This window comes from Chamaea fasciata, unplaced genomic scaffold (genome assembly GCF_029207755.1).
Source record: "Chamaea fasciata isolate MVZ Bird 193981 ecotype frontalis unplaced genomic scaffold, bChaFas1.0.hap1 SCAF_7, whole genome shotgun sequence".
In the NCBI taxonomy this organism is placed as follows: Eukaryota; Metazoa; Chordata; class Aves; order Passeriformes; family Sylviidae; genus Chamaea; species Chamaea fasciata.
In genome coordinates this window covers 43237195-43246649 of record NW_027094092.1, presented here as the reverse complement: position 1 = coordinate 43246649, position 9455 = coordinate 43237195, and the positions used below count along the sequence as shown (strand labels likewise).

Genomic DNA, 9455 nt, shown 5'->3' with positions numbered 1-9455 from the left:
ATTGATAACGTATCTCTGTAACTATAATTTTAAGCATGTCAGTACAATATTGTATTAAGTTTCTATGAATGGGAAATTAATTGCTTCTGTGTAATTTCTGATCCTGCTTTCAAGAGGTCCTTTAATACTTACTCAAGTTTACTGATGTATCAAGAATTGTAATGGAATTTAAAACTTATTGGCATGAGTCAACTATGCAGTTTGTTCTTCACCCATAACCTGGAGACTTTCTGCTACTGGATATATATTGCCTAAATAAATGGCAGTTTCCCTTTACTGTTATTCATCAGTTCATAACACTCAAGGTTACTGTGCTATGGTGGCTTATTCATGAAAAATGTTTCCAAATCTTGAAAGTTTCATACATTTTAACACATATAGTTTGTCCAAAAGTTCCTAGCAGAAAGCATGGCTGTTCTGTATTCATTCTTCATCATTCATTTCTCTTTCAAAACCTACCATTCTGCCAATGCACACACATATATAGTGCAGTGTCTGCCAAAATGACTGGTCATATGTTTATGACTAGACAAGAAGTTAAATTGTTCTATAACCCCATCAACCAATATTTTCCATGCCCTAAAAAATAAAAAAAAAAAAAAAAAGGCAAGAAAAACAGAGTACTAAGCTGTACCATACTTTTTATTCCAAGAAAATAGTTCAGGTTATTCTATTTAACATATCTCAAGAAGTAGACTCTGGATAGATGAAAGTATGCATTATATTTCATGACTACACTTGTGGGGGCTGTAACTCCTACAAAGCACAGCTACCTAGCTTTTGCAATATGAATGAACTAACAGACCTGCTAGTCACAGGAATTTACTGTGTACATCTATGCACCCCAAATGTGTTTTTCCCTCTTAATCAAAAATTCAGTAGTGACTTTGTCTTATTAGTGGTGAATTCTTTCTCTCAGGTCTGCTCACCATTCCTGAAAATGTGCCTTCTAAGCTTTTTCTTACTGTTTTCTGAAAAAAAAAAAAATTGTTAATAGACAGGTTTTGAAAGTTTTCTCTTGCCTGAAGGTTTTGACTAGGAACTTTAAGTGAAAGCTGAAGAGTCCTAGAGCACTGTTGAAAGAAAGGTAATTTCACATGCTCATCTAGGTGCTTTTACATCTCTCCTCTTTTTTTTTCTTATATACGTACTGTCATTTGAAAACTGCTAAAAGGCAAAAAATTATTCTTCATTTTTCTACGCAAAAGCTGTGCCACTAGCATCTGATTATTTTATCTGAGGAAATTAGAGGTACCTTTTTTTTGTAGTATCAGTCACAGTGATTTCAGCATGCCTAAATGGTGCAGATACTTGCACAAAACTAGAACAATCAGTTACTGAACAGATTTTATTATTCACCAACAGTAATTATCCCCTTCCCACCACTCTTTACTATCTTTCAATCCTCAATGTTTGTTTCCCTGCATTTCCATAATTATGTACAAAGTTTTGTTTAGCCTGAACACTTCAGGCAGAATATGATTTTCCTGTGGGAAGTCTGAGTTACATTGAGTTGCTTAGCCTGGAGAAAAGAAGGCTCAGGGGGGACCTTATCAGTATCTACAACTGCCTGTGAAAAGAGGTTTTAGCAAGGTGGAAGTCAGCTTTGTCTCCACAGTAACAAGTGACAGGATGAGAGGAAATGGCCTCAAGCTGTGCCAGAGAAGGTTGAGATTGGATATTAGAAAACATTTCTTCACTGAAACAGTGGTGGGGCACTGATTGCATCTGGCATCCCAGAGAAGTGGCAGAAACACTATCCCTGGAAGTTTAAGAAAGTGTGCAGTTATGGCATTTGGGGGCATGGTTTTGTTTTGAACACAGTAGTACCAAGTTAACAGCTGGACTCGATCTTAGAAGCCTTTTTAAATCTAAAAGAAGCTCCTATATGGTGGCTGAAATTTTGAGTTCTACCTCTGTTACTATAGACAAGGTATTTTACAGCATTAGAATTCTTTATTCAGGAGAGAATTGTCAAAGTTGTGGTAGTGATAACTGTAACAAGAGCTGTATCACTTAAAATGCCCCAGGGTACTGGTCCAGACAGTTAAATTTATTATAGTCATCAACACCTTATTTCCTACATAACTATAGAAAATCCTTCTATATCAATTTTTATATAATGACTGTTTATTTCTATTGATGACATCTTCAAATACCCAACCACTAAGTATTAGCCATTAGCTCAGAGACCAACACTTGAAATACTAAGTAAGGAATTTTTTTCTCTATTGCATCAATTTATATACCTACATTTGACAACATACCTATTGTTTTTTTACTAAGTAGCTAAGATACATGTGCCTTTCTTTACAGTCCTTCTGCCCATATCTTTCTTTCCCTGAATACTAATTCTTGAATAATTTATATTGTTAGCACATAGTTTCACATCAGTAATTCTAAACTTCTTAGTATCATTAATGTGTATGTTAAAAACTTCTGCAGAGAGATTTATTTTTGACCCTAATACTGAGTTCTCACCAATATGAAAGATAATCATCTATACTTCATCTTTGGTGAGATACCAGCAAAAATAGAAATAAAGATAAAATAAAGCCCATCATCATTGATTCTTACCAAGTCTAAATTAACAAAATAATGTAATTATCAGTGGTATGCATGTACTTACATATTTAGTAACCCTGGGATGGCCATATCAAACCAATGTATTAGCATTTTACTAGGTATATGAACAATGTGATCCCCAGATATAGATATAAATATATATGTTTATGCATTTTCACTGAGATCCAATCACATTAAGGACATAGTATCTGTTAAAGTTCATTATATTATGTTGTTTCAATGTTGTTTTCTCTCCTTTTATATCTGGCAGTTCTGTAAACACCTCACCGCTGTTTGCTGTTTTCCCTCACTGCAGAACAAAGCATTGTGTCACTTTGCATATACACATGAAAGCATCAAATTTGCTTCCATCTCGAGACAAGCTAGCAGTTCCAGTCCTATACTCATCACTTCCACTAGAAGCTGTGACTGGCAGGCTGGGCTCCTGTTTGGCAGAGAGGTTATGCTAAAAGCAAGCAGCTTGATATACAGGACGGAAATTCTCTCCATGGAAATTTCTCAGATGGTCAGATCTTCACGTTTTCCTGGAAAATAGGTTCAGCTAAAAGCAAAAGGAAAATCAAAGCAAAGCCAAGCAAAGAGTCACAAGGAAATCTCCAAGAATCCACTTCACATACTGCTCCAGCCCCACAAAAGAGCAATACCTCCCGTCAGACTCTCACGTCCTCACTCATTAGCTTGCCACTGACAGAGAAGTTCAGCAGCCGTAAATAATCTGTACCTGCTGCGCATGTTTATTTTTCTTTTTTTGAACAATGAGAGGATATACATTACCTCAAGTCTGAGTTTATAGTGCTGATAAATCACACTTAAGGGAACAATGAAAACAGTGCGTATTCAATAAATATGTGTTCATATCTCATCCCTAATTGCTTCCAACGGGATACTAATGCATCCCGTGGAGAGAAGGGAGTACATAAGTCACAAATGGTAAAAAAAATCTCTGTGATGCATATATTTCTCATGAGTCATAGATAAAGCTCAAGAGCAACAGTTCTTTTTGTCACTTTGCTACCTAATGCTGCTGTCAGATGAATGAGAGGAATGAGGGACAAGCCCAGGGAGCAAACAGGGAGGGAAAAGCACTATTAGGAGTTAATACAATACAAATTAAAGCATAAAGGAGATTTCTCACCTGATAAATAACTCTTGGATCAACTTACATGGGTACAAAGGGCATTAAATCCCACTGTTCTTACAGGAACATATTTTACTCATGCTAGTTCAACCTACAATTAATTTGTTCACTAATTTACATACCTACAAAAATCTACTTTAAACTCTCAGGTTCTTCATCTACATGCTATCAACAGTGCTATGCCACAGGCTTCTGGGAATGCACTCAGCCGCAGAAGTTTGATCTCATTCCCAAGGCTAGCACATTCAGGTTTTTGACTTTAATGACATTTGTGTTTCTCTTTAGAAAAATTTTAGAAAATTCTGCTAGTTTCACCATTTCTAAGGTAACTGATCTGAACTGGATCTTACAGAAATCCTCACAACAGTGGTAAGAGTCACTCACCACCCTCTAGTTCCAGCAGCTGTACAAAAAAAGGCTTGTATCAGAAACTGATCAGGGGCAAAGAGGATCTGGACCTTTAAGTGAAGCTAAATATTTCTGGAGAACTTAAGTATCTACAAGGTTTTGGGTTCAGCAAAAAGACCCTGATAGACAGAACAATTAAATGACAAATATTTATCCCATTCTGTAGCTCTCAAACACAAGACTTCACACAAACCTGTGTCTTTCACTTGTAAAATGGTCACTAAAAAGAAAACAGCTCTTTTTTCAACTCCCAGTCACAGAGATAGGCTTAGTATTTTAAAGAGAAAGCAATTCAATTTTGAATTCTTTAAGGAAAGGTCTACTTTGGCCATATAGAGATGAGGCAGGCTTTAGTCTCCAATCTGTAGCAGAAGGGTCATTTTCTCCTAGGGAGATCAGGTGGTTGCAGATAATGAGGCTGACTGACAGCTTGGCATACACAAGACTGGGATATTCACCATTTTTGGGTTCAAATGTGAATTAAGGCCAGAAACAAAAGTAGTGCACCCCTGGTATCCTGTATGGTCCTGTGTAAGCATGCTGAGTCCTGAGAAGTAGTTTAAAAGCTTGGCTGTCATATTTTTAGGGATAGACTCTTGCTGCTCAGGTACCATGAGTGCAGGACTTATTTTAATTCTGAGATCCTCCATGAAGACTCTAGATGCAAGCAAGATGCAACTTGATCACCCATGTTTGATGCCTTTCTGAGGCAGAGGAAAGCTAAGAAAAGTCCTACCACTCACACAAAAAAATTAATACCAATATTTCTGGGGTTTAGGATCTCCTCAGCCTTATCATCTATCCAGGACTTCTGAGTGTCTCAGAACTGTAGCAGTCAATCCTAAATTGTTACTTCTTTCTGTCACTATTTTCATCCCCTTCCTCACTTAACACGGCCCATTTACCAGGCTGAAGTAATGAGCACAGAGGTAGCAAGTAAACTTCTTCACCAGGAGATTTTGTTCTCAAGACCTCTCAAACCAAGCAACACAGACTTGCTTTTGTTGAGTAAATATGTAGGCTGATACCCCATTTATCTTCATTTAGTAGCATTTAAATTCTAGCAAAGGAATACAGCACTAGGCTAATCAGTAAGAATGATGCTATCATTATGTTGTTCCAGTGGCTACAAGATAATTAATGTTTAGTGATAGACACATTCAAAATAGCATTAATTATGTTATTAATGATTTTAATTAACTTTAAATGCTTCTGTGTTTTCCAATAAGTTCCTATATCTAGGAATAAAGCTACCCACAATTTGTAACTCTTAATCTCTTCACAATTTTATTTACAGCAAAGGCTTACTCTGAGCTCTGAAAAGGCACCTCTGGAAGTTAACTTGAGATTATTTCTATTAACTATTTTATTCTATTTTGTGGGGGATTTTTTGTGTGTTTTTAGGTTTTTTTACTTTATAACAGTAAAATTTGAATAACAGAGTAATTAGGCGCATTTGTGTCAGTATGTTTCACCATAAATCTGGTCTGCTCCCTGAAGTCAGCCCTGAACAGAATTCTTTCACCATGAACAGAAAATGAAGTTAAATGCCTCTCTAATAACTTTAAAAAGTTATTTAATGGTCATTTTTTTTCTACTATTGTGAGAATCAGGCTGAAACTCCCATAGTCTTCCTGGATTTTTTGTCTTTTGGGAAAGAAAGCAGATACAGATTTTCTGCTTATCTTCCCACCACTTCTCATTTAAAAGTACTTATCTTTCAAAGTAGACATTTTTGTTGTTGAAAACAGCTCTTCTGACAGTACCATGGAAGTTATTAACTGATACACAAAGAAAAGCAGAGTTCCTAGGCAGTCCAAGTTCCTTTGTAATATATGCCTCAAGCACAAGATCCTTAAAGAAAGAGAAAAAAAGCCATAATGTGTCTTCTGATTATGGCTTCTCTTGTAGAAACTATTTCAAAATTCAGATCATTTGGGAGCAATTAAGAACAGTTTAAAGTCACTGTGGGTGTGATAGAGAAGCTTTTTAAGCAGCATTATATTCAGACTTGTCAAAATATATAAATAGCTGAATTTAATGTTTAAGACCAGCTCTAATACAGTAAGTTGGATTACAAAAACTTCCTTTTCTGCTGCTATTTATTATCTCATTTTTAGATAATAAGCTAATATATAAAATTAAATTATTATGTATTAATATGTTATATGTAAAATTACATCATATATAACATAATATATAATTATATTTTTTGTTATCTCAGGACTTGTTGAATATTGAATTATTTTGTTTGAAATTGATAAGTCGTGGAAATCAGGTGCAAGATTGCATTGCCTTTTATTAAAGGACCTGTGCATTGTTATTTCAACTCTGCACAGTAAAAAGGAAGAGATAAATACTTGAGGCTAAATATTCAGAATATTCAGCCTCCCGAATAAATAGTTATTTTAATATACCACAGAAGACAGAGATAACATCACTTTACTCTTCCCATCCTTACTCAGATGATTTTTCAGGACTCTAGAAAAGCACCTGTCTAAGCACAGAATCCAAGATGACAATTTTATCACACTTAAAATGCTTCATTACTTTTATGAATTTACAGTAGTAGCATCAGTAGTAAAGATGAAACATATGTGTATCCAAAGAAGACCAAAGCTGATGGTGAGAGACGTCAGACATTCTTGCTGTAGGAAGTATGCTCTGGAAGGGATCTGAACCACATCCCACAGTTATTGTAGTTCTGTGGGCAGTCACAATACTTGTCACAAAGAAAGAACTGCCTGAGAACCTGATTCTTCAGACAGAAAAGTTCCAAATCTAGATGAAGCCTAAAACACAGATTGGTTTCTCAATCCCAGTTAGGCTCAGGTATGCTACCATATACCAGTCGGTTTGTTTGTCAAACTGAAGAAGCAAGACTTTCAAGTGGCATAGGAGTTATTTATTCACCATCAGTGATTCAGATAAGGACATCCTATGGGAGACAGTGCTCTGAAACCCCAAATTTGGGATTGGGTACCTCTATAGGGCAAAGCAGTGACCATGTCTTTCATCAAATGCACTGAAGGGAGAAAATATAATTTAAATTTTAGGCTAAAGTTCTCAAAAACAATTTCTGTCCCATTGGGGAACAATTACCAAGAAAATACTAATTTCAAACTGGGCAAGACAAAATAACGTAACCTAACCCACAAAAGATAGAACTGCACTGGCAAGGACCTGAACTATTTCTCCTCTTTCTTCAAGATGTGTACAAAGGCAGAGAGTATAGAGGAAAGTTCAGCACTCGGAGTGTCACACAATCCAAGTGAGGGTTCCCTCTTCAGCACTCTTGTTCTAACAAGCTACAAAGCCAGGCTTTACTCAGTTTCAGGGTCTTCTTCCTCTTTTGGAAAGTAGAAGCTCTTGATATTAAGAGTTGCTTCATTGTGTGGGTAAGTGAACAGAGAATGTGGCAGGACAAACAGAGCTAGAAATTGTTGACACCCAAAAGCAGTTCAATGATCAGAAGTGCAGATGCACTACAAATACCACTACTTGCGTTTTATCCCCAGCTCCTAGAGCTTCTAGCACACCACTCTTCCCTTAGTTACTGTCTAACTGAAAACCTTGTAAATACACCTGCACCACATCACCTTGATCATTTTGGGTGCAGGATACCCATAAGTGTTCTTTCACATCTGGTCCAGGTCCAGACTTTAGAGGTGCCTTACTTTTCCATGCAGAACAAATCAATAAGCCTAAGAAAGAAGTCCTTGATACAGTCATCCTACATATGTAAGAGAGAACTATATGAGAAATTCTGAGAGAAAAATATAAAATATGAATTACATCATCTTTGAGACTTTTGGGGTGATAATCTTTTGTGCTTCAGCAGAACTTAATTTTTTCCACTCTGCACGGCTAACACAGCTATGATAGGGAAGATTAAAACTAAATTACTTTCATTAGTTGAATCTTTTACCTCTCATTGGTTTTCATATCCACTCCTCATGTTTTGCCTTAATCAAATAATAATTCTTCTTCTTGTCCCCTTCAAACAGAGCTCTGCAAAGAATTTCACTGAAATTAATGATTTCACTACTATAAAGTAAAGAGACAAGGTCCGGTATTTTTAACTACTCAGAGATAAAGTCATGTAAAAATTTTTTGCAGTGGAATGGAGTACATACATCATACAGTAATGTAAATAATGAGCAATAATAAGAAAAGGAACATACGTAAAAATCCTCCTTTAATGATGTTGGTTAGGAATTCATATTTTGCAGCTTAGCCATGACAACTGATGAAATCAGTGCTTACTTTTCTCCCCCATAAATTTATTCTTAGATATTTTTAACTTTAGCATTACATTTTAAGATACAGAACAAAAATAAAAGACTTCATATATCCATCCTGACTAATTTTCACTATTATTTTAATGTGCCCATTTTAATGTTATCAACCTCATGACATTGGGTTTTAGAAACCGCAGTTTATGGCCAAAAAAGCAGCACTATGATGCTTCTACCTGTAAGCCATTCTCTACTGTTTGAACTTAACAGTATATGCTAGAGAAAGACTGAAATTGTTACAGCTGCCCTCTTGTTAGAGAGTAGAAATGGACACAGACTTCTTGTTTACCACAGCATGAAAAGGCCCTGGTTTATTCCTCTTTACAGCTCAGCCATCCTGACTCCAACTATCTTCTGACTCTGGCTACAGCAGGCTCCTACTGTAGGTTTCCCTTGTAGCCTCTGACTGCATATTTTACCTGGCTAGAATATGACTGCAGACAGACCTCACAGCAGTGATTCTCTCTCACCAGGATCCTCCTCCTTCTTCAGGATCCTCTCATTCCCCCTTCTTCAAGGCTCCTTCGTGATCCTCCCCTTACTAGCTAACCCACTCTCTTTTATCACACTTACCTTTATTGGATGTAGCTGTGACCCATCAGGGGTGAGACTCTATTGGGTAATTAACACAGCTGTTACTTATCAGGGGTACAGTCACCTGTATTCCCTTCTCCTACAGAAATCCATGAACATCAGCCTGTTCTTGGTTTCCACAATCTTGGATTTTACTCTCCTGTAAGCAGACGCTGTGCATTTGCCATAGGCCTGACAGCGCACTTCAGTGTCCTTCAGGTGTGCCATCACACCTCCTCCAGGACTCCTTGTGGTTCAAATACTCCTACCTGCAGCCATAAATGCTGGGTTAGTGACTCAACTACCTCTTTTTCCTCATAAACCAGATTCCTCAGATAAGCCCATATACACTTTACTTTGATGGCAGAATCCATTACTGATCTAATACTGAGGATCTGTGAAAGGTTATTTCTGGAATATGGAAAATAAAAATTTTACCTGTGTTTTATTAG

At 36.6% G+C, this 9455-nt stretch overlaps 1 long non-coding RNA gene across 7 annotated transcripts; it reads right to left on the bottom strand.

The window, feature by feature from the left end:
• Nucleotides 1–663: 663 nt before the first annotated feature.
• Nucleotides 664–8962, bottom strand: LOC136292637 (uncharacterized). 7 transcript variants are annotated; one of them, XR_010721928.1, is made up of 4 exons: nt 8850–8962; nt 8061–8143; nt 7732–7865; nt 4391–5986 (listed from the first exon to the last, which is right to left on the bottom strand). It is a non-coding gene; the product is annotated as an uncharacterized lncRNA (long non-coding RNA). The 7 variants fall into 7 exon arrangements; XR_010721932.1 differs by lacking the exons at nt 4391–5986; nt 7732–7865 and adding an exon at nt 664–971; XR_010721930.1 differs by lacking the exons at nt 4391–5986; nt 7732–7865 and adding an exon at nt 999–3127.
• Between the last annotated feature and the right edge of the window lie 493 nt (nt 8963–9455).